Source organism: Microtus pennsylvanicus, chromosome 5 (genome assembly GCF_037038515.1).
Source record: "Microtus pennsylvanicus isolate mMicPen1 chromosome 5, mMicPen1.hap1, whole genome shotgun sequence".
In the NCBI taxonomy this organism is placed as follows: domain Eukaryota; kingdom Metazoa; phylum Chordata; class Mammalia; order Rodentia; family Cricetidae; genus Microtus; species Microtus pennsylvanicus.
The window spans coordinates 35,130,368-35,147,980 of record NC_134583.1 but is presented as its reverse complement, the minus strand read 5'-3'; the positions used below and the strand labels follow the sequence as shown (position 1 = coordinate 35,147,980).

The 17,613-nt window shown below is 47.6% G+C and overlaps 1 protein-coding gene across 3 annotated transcripts in view; it reads left to right on the top strand.

Annotated features, from left to right (window-relative positions):
- Tpd52 (tumor protein D52) overlaps positions 1-17,613 on the top strand; it is a 115,943-nt gene that overhangs the window by 25,238 nt on the left and 73,092 nt on the right. The gene's annotated exons all lie outside the window — the stretch shown is intronic.

The following is a 17,613-nucleotide window of genomic DNA, read 5'->3' as shown; positions in this document are numbered from 1 at the left end:
GTTTAGTCACCTGCTGGTCCTTTTATCTTCCAGCTTCTTGGCAAGTCTGGTTTTTTGATTAGCTGTGGAGGCAGAGTTGGGTGAAGCGTGCAGGCCTCCTCATGTAGGGAACCCTCGTAAGCTCTTAGACTTTCCTGAGTGCTTTGGGATGTGGGGATAACCCCAACACATAACAACAGCCCGAGCCTGAGTGGCCCAATTTCAGGCTCATGTAGTTTGTGGGAACAGGTGAAAGGGTAACCCCCAGAGTCAGGCATTTCCATGTTAGTCCTTTCCGAAGGACCACGGTGTAAAGGGCGCACTAGATTTTTGGGTGATGCTTTGAGGGGAGTTCGAGGCCAGTCTGGGACCCAGGAGACCCTGCCTCAAAGAAACAAAGGGAAGGGCTGGGAGCCGGCTCCGTGGGGAAGAGCACGTGTTCTTCTAGAGGGCCTGGGCTTAGTTCCAGCACCCACATGGGGGCTCACAGCTGTTAGCACCTCCAGGTCCAGGGGATCCCACGCCCTCTTCTGACCTCCACAGGCACCAGACACACTTGTGGTGCACAGATACAAGTGCAGGCAAAACACTCATGTACATAAAATAAATCATCTTATAATAAAAGCCTTGTTCTGCCAGGCATTTGTTGTTTCAATGTATGGGGATCAGGTACTGAGGGAGTTGAATGGCCTAAACATTTTAATAATTCTTAAGTTTGGTGAAAATGGACCTTTTAACAAAGGGACATAAAAGCCATGTGAAAGGGACAGTGTACTGCATGTCCATCCCACAGAGCCAGGTCGGACACCCCCCTCTCTGAAGTTGTTTCAGAAAATATAACGGAAGTGTTTCTGAAGGAAAGGTTGGTGAGTTGTGTGTGCTTCTCCTGGCTTTCCCTCTGAAGCCTCCTGGTCCGAGACCTAATAAATATTTAATGTAAGGAGGCGGCTGCTGAGCTGGCTCCTTTGCTATGGAGAGGTGACTGTGGTCTCAGCTCTTTCAGTGACAGGGAGAGGGAAAGGCCATTCAGCCTGGGCTTGACGTGACTTCCTGGTTCTGTGAGGCTTGCTGGCACAGAGTGTTTTGACAGCCCATGAGTGTTCTTCTGTTTTACCCAGCTTTGATTTCAGCTCTGACTGTAAAATCCTAGCCTTAGACATTGATACAGTGAAGGTGGGAGCTATGGCTTATTTCTAGTATTGTTGTGAAACTCTGCCTGGGAGGTGGAAGAATGAGTTGTTACTCTATACAGAGCGACCCGGAACATTGCGAAAACCTTGCCTGACGAAATCGCTTTCATCTGAAGAAGCATGACTGTTCTTCCTGATTCTGCCCCATCCCTCGATCAGTTTTTAAATCTGGCTACAACATTTGTCCTGTGTAATTTAAACTTTGAATTATCCTGCTTATGTCTCGCTTGAAAAATCAACCAATAAATGAGCGTGACTTTGTGAAGCCTTAAAGTCTTGATCTTTCTGTCTCGTGAGTATTTCAGGGATGTATCGTAAATGCATTTTTAAATTAGAAATTGTTGGAGAAAGGCCTTGTTGTGTTTTCCAGACTCATGTCAAACTTCGCCTGAAGCCATCTGCCTTAGGCTCCTATCGCTCTGATTTAACAGTGACTGCAACTTGGGGAGGAGAGGCTTTGTTTCAGCTCTCAGTGTTCAGGTCCCGCTCTATGGCTGAGGGACTTCAGGGCAGGAACTGAGCCGAGGCTGTGGAGGAGTGCCGCTTACTGACTTGTTCCTCATGGCGTTCTCAAGTCCACACACCCAGGGGTGGTACCACCCATGTGTCCTTGCCTTCCCACATCTATCATTAATCACAAACATGACCACAGACTCCTACAGGCCAGTCTGAAGGAGGCATTTTCTCAATTAAGATTCCTTCTCCCTAGCTATGGCTAGGATTGTGTAGTTGGCAAACCCAACCAAGATGCCATCCTTCTTTATTAAACAATGGCTATAAAACATATTTCCAGCATACAGAGGGGAATCCCGCATCAAGTTATGTCTTGCAGTGATCCTTGGGGACGTTGTTCATCTGGCTGTAATGTTAAGGGAGAAGGTACTTAAGTGACTGGGAGCTGTCTGTGAGATGAACTGTGAGATGTATGTGTCTTGAGTGATGACCTGTGGGCGTGAACATGCCGTGGAATTTTCCTCCAGGCAGCTAAGTCTGGTAGGCAGATACATATTTAACTCTGAGCCAAGATAGGAAGCTATATATCCACAGGGGTTTGGACTGCTAGTGTGAATGTTCAGGGGTCACCAGGAGCTGGGGGAGCAGGGCCTGATTTGTGGGGTGGTGCGTTAGACGGAAGTGAACCAAGTGTGTGGCTCATCTAGGTTTTGCAGTGCTGTGGAGTCATAGACACACACACACACACACACACACACACACACACACACCCTTCTAAAACGTCTCTGCTGGGCTATCCTTCATGTCGGGAGATTGGAATGGAACAGGACATGGTTCATTTAAGATGGAATCTTAAATTCCCTGCTGGTGTGTTTTATGGTATTGACCCCTTTAAGAACAGTTTCCTCCCATTTTGGAGTGATGCTGGCATCAGGGCTGGCGGGGATATATATAATCCCCTAGAGTTCGGTGCACCTAAGTTTTCTATTTACATTGTATTGTTTAGAATTTACAGCCATAATAATTGACTCATACAAAAAGAGATTCCATGTATGTAGTGAGCCGGACAGGATCGCCATTACAAGATGGCGCCGACATCCTGTCTTGTTGGAAATAAACAACTCCATATTTGGCTATGCCTTTGAGAGCTGCGCGTCCCCCGCTTCCCGCATGCCCAGTGGATGAGGATCCTTGAGCCTATCCCTATGCGGTCTGGTGCGGTCTGGTGTCAGCTGTTGGTGGCAGCCAATCACAGGGCGATCCATGTGCCAATTCCCTATTTAAGCAGCTGCCTCAGTGCCCTCGGCGCTCTCTCTCTCTCTCTCTCTCTCTCTCTCTCTCTCTCTCTCTCTCTTTCTCCCTCTCCCTCTCCCTCTCCCTCCCTCCCTCCCTCCCTCCCTCCCTCCCTCTCTCTCTCACCTTTCCCCTTCGCGCCCTGCCCTGCCCTTCCTCTCCCTCGTTTCCCTGCCCTCTCGTTTCCTGCTCCCCATCAATCAAGGGCACTCCAGTAAAGCGTTTTCTGAGTGGAATCCTGATGTGGTGGTCGTTCTTCCTCGCCGGTCGAGAAGCCCGCTACACATGTAGGTGCTTGCTTGTGTGCAGCTGAGCCAGTGCTAATTCTGAGACAGTTTCCTGTATGCTGGGACACCTTAGCCTTTGCTGCTTAGACGGATTACCGTTCTGTAGCCGGTTAATCTCCTTCGGATCATTAATGGCTTAGAGACTAATAAGCTAACCCTCTAAATACTACTTTATGCCTGGAAAAACAAAAGAGTCAGTGTTCCTGGAAAACCTGAGATGTTTTCTCTTTGTAGTGAAGTGGGGCCGTGTTCCCAGTGGGCCGGGTTCTGGTGAGACGTGATGAGCCAGGTGTCTTATTCCAGGGGCGGCGGTAATTAGAGGTTTCTTCCAGTTTGAGTAGAGGACCCTAAGCAACAAGTGCCTTCCCATCTGGGTGAGGCTCAGGTACCCTCGGAGGTTCTGCTCCTAACTTTCAAGGTGACCTGGGCTCTGGTGAGGGCTCACATTTTTACCACCCAACAAGGAGAAAAGCATTGACAGAGGACACGAGGTTCGTGTCTTGTGTGCCACAGTCCACTCAGAGTTGAGACAATTTTTTAGGGCTCGGCATAAAACAAAGGTGGGCTTTGCTGTTTTCCTCCCTTGCGCTCCTGATCCCATCCCTACCCTCTCCTCCCCATCCGACCCTTCCCCTCTCCTCCCCTCCACCTTTTCTCAGCTGAGAAATTGGAATTACTTAGTGGTAATTCTGAACCTGGTCATTGTGCTGCTTGGCTCACTTTTCCTGCCCAGGAAGAAGAACAAGGCCGGCCATTCTGTGTGGGTGACCTGGATCAGGCCTCTCCTCTGAAGACCAGGCTTTCCACTTGTAAATTTACCTGCCAGGATGGTAGAGAGGACTTTAAAAATTTTTTCTTTTATGATCAAACCGCTTCTGTGAGATCTGCCTTAACAAAAATTTGAATGTACCATATGCTATTGTTAGCAATTAGTATTTGAGTCTATTTTTGAGGTGTGTGTATTGTGTGTGCTCGTGTACACGGGCAGATGCATTTGTGTGTGTGTGGACTAATACATGTTTGTGCATGTGTGTGGAGGTCAGAAGACAGCCTCGAATGTTCCTCAGGCGTCGTCTGCCTTGATTGTTTTCCTGTGAAGCACAGTCTCACTTTGTCACTCTGCTTGGCCTGGCGCTCCCTGTGTCAGGGTTCTCAATCTGTGGGTCACAGCCCCTTTGGGGGCTGAATGACTCTTTCACGAAGGTCACATATCAGATATTCTGCATATCGGATATTTACATTATGATTCATAATTAAGGTTGTGAAGTAGCAATGAAATAATTTTATGGTTGGTGGTCACCACACACGAGGAACTGTATTAAAGTGTTGCAGCATTAGGAGGGTTGAGAACCACTGCCCTACTCTAGACCAAGCTGGCCTTGAACTCGGGTCTGCCTCCACCCCCTGAGTGCTGGGATCACTCCCAGCTATAAACAACCTGATTTAAAACAACAGCAACAACAAAACCATTTTATGTGTATGGGTGTTTTGCCTGCATGTATGTCTGTGTACCACATGCGTGCCTGGTGCCTAAGGAGGCCAGAAGAGAACATCTGCTCCTTTGGAGATGGGTGGAATTACAAAAGGTTGTAGGCACCATGTGGGGGCCAAGAATTGAACCCAATTCCTCTGGAAGAACAGTCAGTGCTTGTAACTTTAGAGCCATCTCTCCAGCCCCACCTTGACTTTTGAGACACAGTCTCTCACTTGGTAGGGAGCTTGCTAAGTGTTGGGTCTGGGGGGGGGGTCGCACAAAGATGGGGACAGACCACCAAAGTCGAATAAATCAGAAGCAAACTTTATTCCAGAAACCAGATTCCAGGAAAAAATAAAATAAAAAATCTCCATGGGGGCATAAAAAGCTTATCAGCTAGCTGAGACCACAGCCAGAGATGGATTTTGTAAGGCTATGGCCTAGGCCAGTTTCTGAGCTAACCTTCTTATAGTAAGGTGTACCAAGCATTAGGTCTGAACAAAGGAATTTTTACAATCTTGAGGTAAAACTCAGATACAGATTGCCCTCCCTCCCTCCCTCCCTTCCTTCTTGAGACGGAGCTTTGGGTTTCTCTGTAGCTTTGGTTCCTGTCCTGGAACTAGCTCTTATAGACCAGGCTGGCCTCGAACTTACAGAGATCCGCGTACCTCTGCCTCCGAGTGCTGGGATTGAAGGTGTGCACCACCAGCGCCAGGCTCCAGATTGCCTTTCTTTACAATCTTCATTAACAAGAGTTTTCCAGTTAAACCAGTGTTTGTACTTAATCTGTTGTCTTCCTTGGTACTTCCAGGTGGTGTTCCTGAAGCCCTGTGCTCTCCCCTTTGATGCTGCCAGTTTCACATAGCAGGGACAATGTGTAACCCAGAGGTCATAAATCTATCTCCTAAAACTCAGCTCATATCCGTGCTAATCAAGGATGGCCGGGGTGTTAGGCTCTCAGTTTGCAGAGAGATGCTTCGGCCTTGTAAATAGAGCTATGGTTGTAAAGTGGAGTAACCCACTCTTAATAGTCAATCCCTCAAGCTGCTGAGAAAGCTGCTGACAGCCTGTTCTCATTCTCCTAGGCTTACAACTTTATATTTATTTCTACATTCTTATTTCTGGAATCTACATTTTTGTATTCTTATTCTTGAACCCTTCACTAAGTAGGCCAAGATGGCTGCCTAGTGAGGTACGGATCTTCCTCTCTCTGTCTCGCAGCTCTAAGATTACAGACACAAACCACCACCCTGAGTTACTTGAGTTCTGAGTATAAAACTCAGGCCTACGCTGAGTTTGTCCTCGGGTCCTGAGTGCATGCACAAGCTCAGAGGAGTGGTCCCAGGATGCTGCTCCCTGGTGTCGGCACTTGAGTAGAGCAGGTTGAGATTTCGTCCGAGGAAAAGTTTACCGCTGTCCTTTCTTTGCATCTGCAGGAAATGATCAGCTCTGTTAATCTGTGTCAGGTACCAGACGGGTTTAGATAGCAGGCAGTTTATAATTTTCAAAGTTCTAAGAGCGTGCTAATCTGAAATTCAGAAAAAAAACCCCAACCCCGTTCATAAAAGCCCTGTCTTGGAGAGCAGGTGGGCGCAGACTTCTTCCGCTGACGGACAGTGCCCCGAGAGTGAGGTTGTGGCGGCAGCTGCACAATCCTGAAGCTACCAGAAATTGTACTTCTTTATTTATTTATTCTGAGACAGAAGTCTGAGGTATCCCCAGACTCGCAGCAATCCTCCTGCCTCATCTTCCCGAGAGCTGGGATTACAGGAGTGAGCAACCATATCTGGCCAACTGTGGTCTTTGTAAAGGGTTAATATCATGACCTTAGACTTATGCCTGGGTCAGGCTGTACTGAGAAACAAACCTTATCCTAAACGTTACTGTAACAATTCCCTCGTCTCTCCTAGGCTCCTTGACCTTGGTTGACATTTGGTACATACAGGTCACTGAGTATTGAATGGATATTGTTGTCCATTTTCCCGATGCACTGACTGCATCACCAAGAGTACATAACTGAGGGGAAGACCGGGACGTCTAAGAAGGTGCCAGCCTGTGATGAGGGCCTCTGTGCTGCATCAGCTCAAGGCGGAAGGTGCAAGGGCAACAGAGGCCCAAATACAAGCCAACAAATGCCCTGCTGTAGCCACCTGCTTACTCTTGCGACAAGGCCGACCCTTCGTTGGGCCGACTGCCTCATAGTTGGATAGCGTAGGCCGCCCTTCCTACACTGGAGACTGTTTCCGACACATGAGCTTTGGGAGACATAGTCAGACCTCAGCAAGTAGCTAGGTAAAATAATTCCAAGTGCATAAATAGGAGAGAGGAGCAGAGGCTGCAGGGGCGAGCTATCACTCTAGAGGGTTTGATGGCCTGTGGGTGTGGTGATGGTAGTGGTGGCTTGGCCTATGGGCAAGGTATACTGGAGAGCCCCGGGAGGCTCCAGGGGGAGGGGCTCCCAGTGAGTCTGGGTGCAGACCAGACAGAAGTCTTGGAGTTGAAAGTTGGGCACAATAGTATTTTATGACCTAGGTTCTGATGACCTTGGCTGTTTGCATCAGGAGCTGTTTGTTGTGTGCTAAAGTCTAGAAGATGGATGCATTTGCAGAATGTAAGGAAGGGCATGATGTAGTGATCAAAGAGTTCTTTAATTTTCAGAGTGACTGTCTTAGTTAGGGTTTCTATTGCTTTGAGGGGACACAATGACCACGGCGACTCTTACAAGGACAACATTTAATTGGGGTGGTTCCCTAACAGTTTCAGAGGTTCAGTCCATTATCATCATGGTGGGGAGCATGACGGTGTGCAGGCAGACCTGGCACTGGCTATATCTTGATCTGAAGGTAACAGGGAGTGGACTGTCTCACTGGGTGTGGCTTGAGCACATATGAGCCCCCAAGGCCCACCTCCACAGTGACACACTTCCTCCAATAAGAACATACCTTCCAGCATACCATACCAACAAAGCCACACCTCCTACCAGTGCCACTCCCTTCAATCCACCACACTGTCTTTGGTAGAAAGGCGGTAGCCAAGGAATGAGGTGAGACATGAAGGCTGAACCAGGCCTCTAGCTAGGTGTCCATGGAGGGTCTGGCTTCTAGCTTTGGGAATATGATGTTCAGTTACCTTTTGGGCTTGGGTTCAATTTTTTCACTTGTAGTTCAGGCTGTTCTTGGTCTTGAGCTTCTGATGAAGATCTCCTTAAATCCCTCATCCTCCTGCCTCTACTTCCTGAGTGCCGGGCCTGCAGGCTTTCATGCATGCTGGTTCTTTATGTTTTGTTCGATTTCTCTGCACAGTGCAGGCTTGTTTCCTTGGCTGCGCAGAGCCCTGCACGGTGTCTCCTGGATCCAGTGTCCTTGCAGATTATAACCACAGAGCACAAACCGAGTACTTAGCGAGCACCTGCAGAAGTGGCTACGTCTTCCGAAGCCACGTTTTCCTCCTTAGAGGGCATTCAGATCCTCTTCCTGTCTCAATTTATGTGATACAGTTTCAGACAGAAGATTCTGTTACTAAACATTTTATTGTCAAAGCCAGACACCCTTAGCCTGTAGTCTTTCACTGAGAAATACTTAAATTACGAGGGACCAAAACGTCCCTTCCCTCAAAGGGGACCTTATGAGCTTAGAGTCCTACTCTGAGCGCTCCCTGCAAATTCCTTTTATCTTTATGGAAAATAGTTCAGGTTCAGAGCTGATGAATTCAGACTGTGGATAGGGAGGCAAGCAATTAAAAGCCAGCTGTATTTCCTGGACTCATTTCTGGCTCCAGTTAGCCTTTTGAATGTTTTTTCCCCCAGAAACATCTAGGCAGGAAGTGCAAAGAGCACACCGAAGCTGGGCATGGCCAATGCTCTGTGCTTTTCTAGTTTGAGCAACGCATACTTTTTTAGACCAGGTTGGCCTCAGGCTCACTATGTAGCTGAGGGTGATCTCGATCATTGGATCCTTCTGCGTCTGCTTTCTAAGTGCTGGGATTATGGTGCGCTGCCCCACGTGGTTTATATGGTGCTGGGGAAGGACCAGGGCCTAGTGCTTGTTACACAAGGACGCTGCCCACTGGGCTATATCCCCTGCATCTCACTTGTGTCTTAGACTTGCATCTGGCACATAGAGATCTTTTTCTTCCAATAGTGCAATGGATGTGATTTCCTAGAAATCATTATTATCTGATTCACCCCCCCCCCCATTTAGTTGCTTTAAGTGTAATTAACAGGTTTCTGATAAACTTACAGAGTTGTGTGCTCTCACCCCAGTGTGCCCTCTGGGCCTGTTTGCAGCCCTCTACAGCCCTACCCTGGAGCTAACACCAATCTGCTTTCTGTCTCTGTGGGCTGACTTTTCTCTCCCTATCTGTGTTTTATGGAGTATGGAAAGTGTATTTAGCTGGACTCTTTTCAAACAAATGTAGTTTTTGCTGATGTTTTATTTTTCTCACTTCCTACTTCCTTTTTAAAAAAAGTGACAAGATTGAAGTCATGCCTTTGGGTGAAACTTGCTGAGCGAGAGGGGAGTTTTAGCTGAGTGGCTGTCAGTTTTCCACTGATTAGCTAGGAAAGGAGAAGAATTAGGGCCAGGGTAATTATCTCCGTTTGAGGGGGAACTGCCCGAGGTTGTCCTTGATGCGGGGGAAGTGCAAGCCTTTAATGTGTGTCTTCTGAGTGTGGGTGAGGAGGAACTAAATATTTACACACAATTGGAGCCATGGGGAATTCATTATTTCAGTTTTTCTTTTATGTCTAACCTGGGGGATTTCAGGAGCTGTCTTATTTTGAGGGGTATGTCTTTTCAAACTGTGTTGGGCTTTGGATTGTGAATGTATGCCAGCTGTTTCTGTTTGTTCGCCTTGAGTTTTGAGGTTGGGGGTCGTGTAGTCAGGCTGGCCTTGAACTCCGGATGCTCTTGCCTGTACCTCCTAAATGCTGGGATTATAGGCACGTTCTACTATGCCTATATGACTAATCAACTTTTGTATTTTGAGATGTGGTCTTGCTTTGTAACCTGGCTGTCCTGGAACTTGTTTGTAAACCAGACTGGTCTTGAACTCAGAGATCCACCTCAGAGATCCCCAGTGATTGGATTAAAGATGTGCTGCCACGCCTGTTATGGTTTTGGTCCCTTTAAGAGACAAGCCACATCCACTCCCTCCCCCATCCGCTGAGGCAGGCTGATCTTCAGCTTCTGGCTTGAGCTCGCTCTCCTTTCCATCTTTCTCTTGGAGAGGCAGCTTTGCTTCTGCCTCTTTCCCCACTTCTCTGCTTCCCCCCCCCTCTGTCTCTTTCTCCTCTTCTCTCTCTCTCTCTCTCTGCCCCCCCTTCACCCTTCCTCCTCCATAACCCCCTGAATAAACATTCAACCTCACCCTGCATGTCGTGTCTATCCATGTTTCTGTCTTCTGCCCGCCCGCCATGTGTCTCCCTGCCTGGGACCAGCCATTACGCAGGGACCAGCAGCCTTCTCTGCCTGGGGCCCACTGCCTGCCGCCACATGGCCCGCCACCACTGCTCTGAGACCAGCAGCCGTCTCTGCCTGGGACTGGCTGCTCCCAGGGCCCGCTGCCTGCCACCACATGGCCCGCTACCACCATTTGGGACCTACAGCATTTCTGCTTCCTACGGCCGCTGGGATCTTGCAGCATTTTTTAAAAAAGAATATTAATGCCTAGCTACTAATTTTTAAAAAAAACTCAAATTAAAACAGCACAGTAGTAAAACACGTTGCCTGCTGTTGTGGTGAGCGTGTTTTCAGAGGCCTTTGTCAGTATGTATGTTTAGGTGTACTGTGTGAACATGACAGCAGTTTCAATCAGAGGACGCCACAGGCTTCTCAGGCTTCTGAACTCTGGTTGGGGTAAGTGGAGGGAAGGGATTGGCACACAGTGGTTCACTGAGATGAGACTCCTGGGAGTGGTGAGCCACTTGGTCTAGGGAAGTGAGAAGGGAAAATGAAACTTTTCTGTGGCTTTTTTTTCTCTGTCAAAATAATGAATTAGCATGTTGTAGGTAGGAGACTTCGGGTGGATGTTAGTCAACTAAAATGCTAAACTGTTTGTGTGTGTGTGTGTTCACACATGTGTGCTTGGGATTTTGTATTGAAGCCTAAAGTTGATTGTGGGTATCTGAAGCCAAACGTGGAGCTTACTGGTCCTGGTTAGGCTAGCCAGCCAGCTTGACCTGGGGTCCCTGTCTCTGCCTCCCATGTGTTGGGAATACAGGCTGCTAGCTAGCCTCACACCTGCCCAGCTTTTAAACAGGTTCTGGGGATTGGAACTCGGGTTGTTATAGTAGTGCAGCAATCCTTTATTTACTGAGCTGTCTCCCTACAACTGCGTCTGACATTTTTGACTATACAATAGACATTTAACTGGGGGGAGGGGGTTAGAAAGATTTAATTTTTAGAATTTTGCAGGTTGAAGAAACAGGAAAGGTTACACAGCACTCGTTCTGTCACGTGGGAGTCCCTCTTGCCCGACCGCTCTAACGTGTCCCTGACTCAGTGTCCTGAAGGAGAATCCTTGAACTGTCTATCCCAGTTTTCCAACCTCTTCAGCTGGAGACGGTAGGCTTCATATTTCTCAGTTCCCCGATTGGGAAGCTGTTAGTTCTGTCAGCTCCGAAGCAGTGGCTGTGGCCTACAAACACACTCCGTGCTCCAGCATGGCAGTAGCTGTTGGAAGCTGAAATACGTTGATGGGAGCAGGAGGTGGGTGGGTTACAGTAAAGCAAGGAAGTCTCCACTGTTCCTTTTAGGTATGTAGTGGCCTTCTTAGCCTCTGGGTCAGTGGGTGCTGGAAGTCTGTCGCAAGCTTGTTAGGTGACTTACAGGTTGACGTGACTATGTAGGGCCAAGATGGCTGCCACCTGCAGCAGTCTGGGCTCCAACAAAGCGCAGTCTCTCCAGCACCCTCTTTGTCTTTTCTTTGGTTTTTCGAGACGGAGTTTCTCTGTGTAGCTTTGGAACCTGTCCTGGAACTTGCGCCGTAGACTAGGATGGCCTCGGGCTCACAGAGTTCCGCCTGCCCCCGCCTGCCCCCCACCTGCCTCTGCGGGCCTCTGCCTCCCGAGTGCTGGAATTAAAAGCGCCTCTTAAGATAGATTCTGATGCAGATGGTAGAGAAGGTGCTGTCTTAGTTACTTTTCTATTGTTGTGACAAGCACCGTGACCAAGGCAACCTATAAAAGAAATAATTTAATTTGGGAGCACACAGTTCCAGAGGGGTTTGAGTTCATGACCATCACTGCATGGAGTGTGGCAGCAGGCAGGCAGGTGGGCATGGTACTGAAACAGTAGCTAGAGCTTACATCGATTCGAGAGAGAGAGAGAGAGAGAGAGAGAGAGAGAGAGAGAGAGAGAGAAGAACACTAGCTTGGGAATGGTCTGAAGTTTTCAAACCTCAAAGTCCCCCCCTAGTGATGTATCCCCTTCAAGGCCACACCTCCTAACCTTTCCAAATAGTTCTACCTACTGGGGACCAAGCATTCAAATATGGGGGTTGTTCTCATTCCAACCACCGTAGGTAGTAGGCCCTCAGGTTCCCTGCTTACCAAAATTGGCTAGGAAGGTTGCTCTGTTGCTTATAAAGAAACAGATAATGCAGCATGTTGGCCTCAATTGTGGGAATGACGTAATCAAGGGCTCTTTCATTAGCTTGCAGCCTCAGTCCACAGCACGCTGGAAATGCTGCTCTCAGGCCCCAGTGCACTCACTGCGTCCTTGCTGCTGGGTACCCGGGAGCCTTTATCAGCAAGCTGTACAGGTAGGTAGCTCTGGAGCCTCTGGTTTTGGGAAGAACTGCAGTTCCTGTACCTGTGACAAAAGACAGGGCTGCTCCGTGCTCCGACAACTCCCTCAGCGTGCCACCTGCTCTTGGACTGGCGTTCATCTTTTTATTTATTTCTACAGTTTTCTACTTTGCTCTGATCCGGAAAGCTTAAGTCACCTGCTGTGGATGTGGAGGACTAGGGGAAAGTTCCAGGGCTTAGTGGAGGACAGGGTGCAGAGAGGGGACACTGGCAGTGGGCCCAGGCACAGCCCTTTTGCTACCACTAGGTAAAAACTCTCAGCAGGTGCTGAATGTCAGGAAGGCTGGTGCCTACACCTTGTGGGGGGCTGGGGGAGGGTTTGCGATCTCTGTCTGGTCCCTGTGGGAGACAGAGCTTTTGAATGGAGCATTTGGAGTAAAGCTCTACGGCTTGGTTGATGGCAATGTGGACTGCTGTGTGCCTGGAACTGTGTGTGGCTCAGGGGCACCAAATGGCTCTGAGGCAGGAGCTGCTCAGCTCCACCATGCTGAACTGTGCTGGTCTCAGGTAGGAACTACCGTAATTACCATAAAAACAGCGCAGTTAAGGTTTAGATTGGGCAGGAAACAGGCTGTACCTTATTACCGTATTACCTGTACATGGTGCAACTTAAGTTTTTAAGAACTGCTTAACATTTTAAGAAATGCCCATACCTCAACCACTGACAAAGATACAGAGCGTGCATCAATGGATAAAACAGGGCTGTCTTATCCTGCCAAGACAGGGTAAGATAGTTTTGAAAAGTTGCTTGCCTTTGAAAATGGTATGTCAGTTATGTTAGGCCTTAGCCAAAGTTGGTTGCTTCAACGCTGCTAACGTGATTTTGGGTGATTGCCCAGGTAGCTAGTTGTCTCTGTGATTTGTTGCATGTTTTGGAAGTTGTTTTACTGAACTTCCTAATTACCCAGGTAACATTATTTCCCTTCTCAGATCTTTGATGGGGTTGAAGACTATATAAATGTAGTTACTTTCTCTCATGACTTGGCCAAGTTATTTATTATACAAGACCTAAGCTAGTTAGAATAGGATATTTGTACTTATTGTATATAATTTCATAGTAGGTTTAGAACTCTCTTATTTAAACAGAAGGGGGAGGTGTTGCGGGAGGTCCTCCCACTCCTCCAGCCAATTGCCGCTGAGATACCAGCCCATTGGGGCGTGGTCTCTCTCCCTTTAAAAAAGCAGCCACTTCCCTCTCCTCTCTCTCTTCACTTCCTGCTCCGCTGGCGACTAGACTCCTGGTTGCGTTGCGTAGAGGGCTGTTGCCTGGGACAGTGATCTGTAAGTTTTTTCCCCTTTAAATAAATATCACCCTATTAATCATAATCCCAAATTGGTGTGGCATTGTTTGTGACTTACGCCTTCAGTCCTCAGCTGTTGCTCCCGAGGCAGCCTGTGTTCTCAGGCTGCCCACCCAGGGATAGCATGTGAAGTGGTGACACTGGAAACTGAACACTCTCATCTTGGAGGCTAAAGCTCAGCTCTGCGGTGCTCTCCTCCAGCCCTTTACAGATAGCTTTGTTACCAGTTCCGAGAAATGTGCCAGGTGAATTCACGGCTGTCCGAATTGTGCTGTGGAGAAACTCAGACAGCCAAGGTGCCACTTAATGTAATCTCAAGAAACTGCTGCTGTTGGCTGACACTTGGCCCATGATTGTATTTGCGTGGTTGCAACACCTTTATAGGAAGATAAACTCATGCAGATGACAAAGTACATGCCTGGCCTGTGCTACACACACAGTTATAGCTGCTGTCATTGTTTCTAAATAGATAGAACAGGCGTGATATAAAATTAAATGACCAGTGAAATAGCCGCTTCTCTCTCCGCGCGCGCGCGCGCGCGTGTGTGTGTGTGTGTGTGTGTGTGTGTGTGTGTTATATGTGGTGGAGGCCAGATGTCGACATTAGGTGTCATCACTTTTATTTCAGGAGAGGTCTCTCTTTGAGCCTGCAGCTTGCCAGCCATTTTGACTAGGTTCCCCCCACCCCCCAATCTGCCTTTCTCTGCCCCTCACCCCAGCACTGGGGTTGCTGACACGTGCTGCTTTGCCTAGCTTTCCATGTGGGTGCTGGGGACCTGAATTCATGTACTGATGCTTGAGCATCAAGTCCTTTGTCCGCCGAGTCATTGCCCCAGTCCAGAAGAGCCACTGACCCTACACCAGGAGGTAGGGCTTAACTGTCTGCCGTGCCATTGATTATATGTGACGTAGTTTATAGGGAAACAGTTCTTATTATTTATTTCCTGTGTTTGGATGACTTCCTCAGGCTGAGTTCCTGCCATGGCTTCTGGTCCTCCATTCTTCACTGTCTTGTGATAACACGACATAGTAGAAGCTTAAATTGTTTCAGGTGGCTGTTATTCTTTGCTGGACCCTTCATGCCCCACTTCCTAAAAATGCTTCCGCTGTTCTTTAGGAACTCCCGTTTGCATTGTCAGTACCAACTCCTGGGACAGTTTCTGCCGAGTCCCATTGGAACCGAAGAGGGGATTTAGCCAAGACCTGAGTTTGGTAGGCGTGGGAAGAAGTGTGTTGAGGCAGAGCAAGGGATTGGTAATGCGTTTTGACTTGGCGGATGTGTCACAGCACTGACACAGAGCATGGGGACCGTTCCTAGGAGAGTGGAGCGCTGAGGTGGCTCAGTGGGTAAAGTCCCAGACAACACCCCATTAGATCTCAGGGACCCCCAGGGTGGGAGGAGAGAAGTAACTCCATATGTGAACCATGGAATGTGGATGCGCGCACACACACACACACACACACACACATTTTCCCTGTCCTTTATATAGGCTGCCACCAGAATGTGTAACCTGGATTTAAGGTGAATTTTCCCACCTCAAGAGACCCAGATTCAAGGTGGATCTTTCCACCTCAACAGATCGAAAACCAAGGCATCTTCCCTCCTGGAAATACCTGGATTAAAAGTGGGCCTTCCAATTTCAAATGATGTAATTAGGAAAAAATCCCTCAGAGATGTGTCCAGCTGTTTGGGTTTTTGTTAACTCCAGAGGTAGACAAGTTGACAGCCAAGAACAGCGACCACAGATAGCTGACCACTGAGGACTAGTGATTTTGAATGTCATATTTAATCTTAGTGTCACTGTGTAAAGTGTGCATGGCTACTCTCCCTAGCAGGTGCTGAAGCTAAGATTTGAACTCTACGCTTAGTTCTTCCGGGTCAGTGAACTTTCTCATGTCTTCATGGAAGGCTCTGTGCCTGGTAATTGCTATACCCTGAGCACTGCACACAAAGGGTGCACTCAGAAAAAACAGAAGGGCTTTGCCAACTTGTCTCCGGGCAGCCCTTTGCCTTTCTTTTCTTCCAGCTGCTAAAGGCCATCCTCTTTTGAGGGGGTGAGGTGCCTGTGAGAGAGACAGGGCCTCACTGTGTAGCCCTGGCAGGCTCTGTAGACCAGACTGGCCTTGAACTCGCAGATTCCCCTGGCTCCCTAGAGCTGGGATTAAAGGCTTATGCCACCATGCCTGTGTTGTTTGGCGTTTATGCTGGGGTCTTGACATGTGTTTTAAATGTCCGTGTTGTCTGCTTTACCTGTTTTGAGGTCTGTGCTGGATCCATTGCATGCTCCAGTCCGTGCTCGTATTTTCCTTAGGATTTTCTAGTTTAAGCCCATATTTTATCTGATTCTATTTATCTGATTCTAAGCGTGTGTTTTGAGGGGTGCATGCAGCTGTGTTCCTTTGCATGTGGAGAACCCTCTTCCCAACACCATTACATGAGAAAACAATTTTTCCTCATAGGATTATTTTAGCATCATGTCAAATATCAAATGACCACTCAGTTCTAGGGCACCAATCTGTATGTTTATTTTAAAGTCACACTTTCTACTCTTGATTACTTAAGTCTTGACAGTTAATACTGTCACCTTGATAGGATCTAGAATCTTCTATGAGTCAAGCCTCTGGCTACACCTATAAGGGATTATCTAGATTGGGTTTAATTGAGGAGACAAGCCTAACTTCACCTTAACTGTGTGGACACTTTTCCCTGTGCTTGACTGTTGGGCAGAATTAAAAGGTAGGCTAATCCCCCCACCCCACCCCATGCAACGTGACTGGTTGTTTCATGTTCTTTTCATGTGACTTCTCTGCCGTGATAACTATACCTCTAACCCCTGAGCGAAAAAAACCTGGTGGTGGTGATGGTGGTTATTGACTTTAGTCCCGGTGCTTTAGAGCCAGAGGCAGCTGGATCTCTGAGTTTGAGGCCAGCCTGGGCTACATAGTGAATTCCAAGACAGCCAGGGCTACACAGGGAAACCCTGTCTCTGGAATGAATGAATGCATGAATCAGTGAATAAAGGCCTTGCTCTTTGTCAGGTGTTGTTGCTTGTGCAATAACAAAACAAAACACAATACAGAAGCTTGAATTTTCTAATTTAATATTTTTACAGCTTATTTTGGCTGTTGGAGTCCCTTGAACTTGCAAATGAATTTTAGGATCAACTTTCAATTGCTGCAGAGTCATTAGTGGGGGACTGGTGTAGTAGGACTAGTTCTCTTAGGAGGTTGAGGCAGGAGAATCTAAAATTCAGAGTCAGCCTGGGCTGTATACTAAGAACTTCCCTCAGCCCAAAAATCAGCTGGTGTTTTCATAATCAGATCACATGGATTCTGAAAACGGTTTTGCAGTGTTGCATTAATGATTTTAGGTTTTCAGGTCTATAAACATGGTATACTTTCCTTTTTGTTAGACTGTCTTTAATTTTTTCATGTTTATAATTTTCAGGGATTAAGTTCTGGTTTTCTTTTGTTAAATGCAGTTATTTGGCATATTGCATTTTTATCTCACTTTCTAATTATTTACTGCTAGGTTTTTTTTTGAGTCTTATTCTTGTATCTTGTAAACACACTGAACTTGCGTATAAGTTCTGGTAGTTCTCTAGTGGATTCTTTAGTTGTTCTAGATACAGAATCGTGCTATTTCATTTTCTTACCTGAGTGTCCTGGCTAACACCTTCACTGCTGTCTTGAAGAGGGATGCTGAGAGCTGTGTATTCAGGAAGCAGAGGCAAGTGTATCTCTGTGAGTTCAAGGCCAGCCTTGTCAGTCAGAGCTACACAGTGAGACCGTGACATTCACATCCATATCTCTGTGTGTGTGTTGAGAG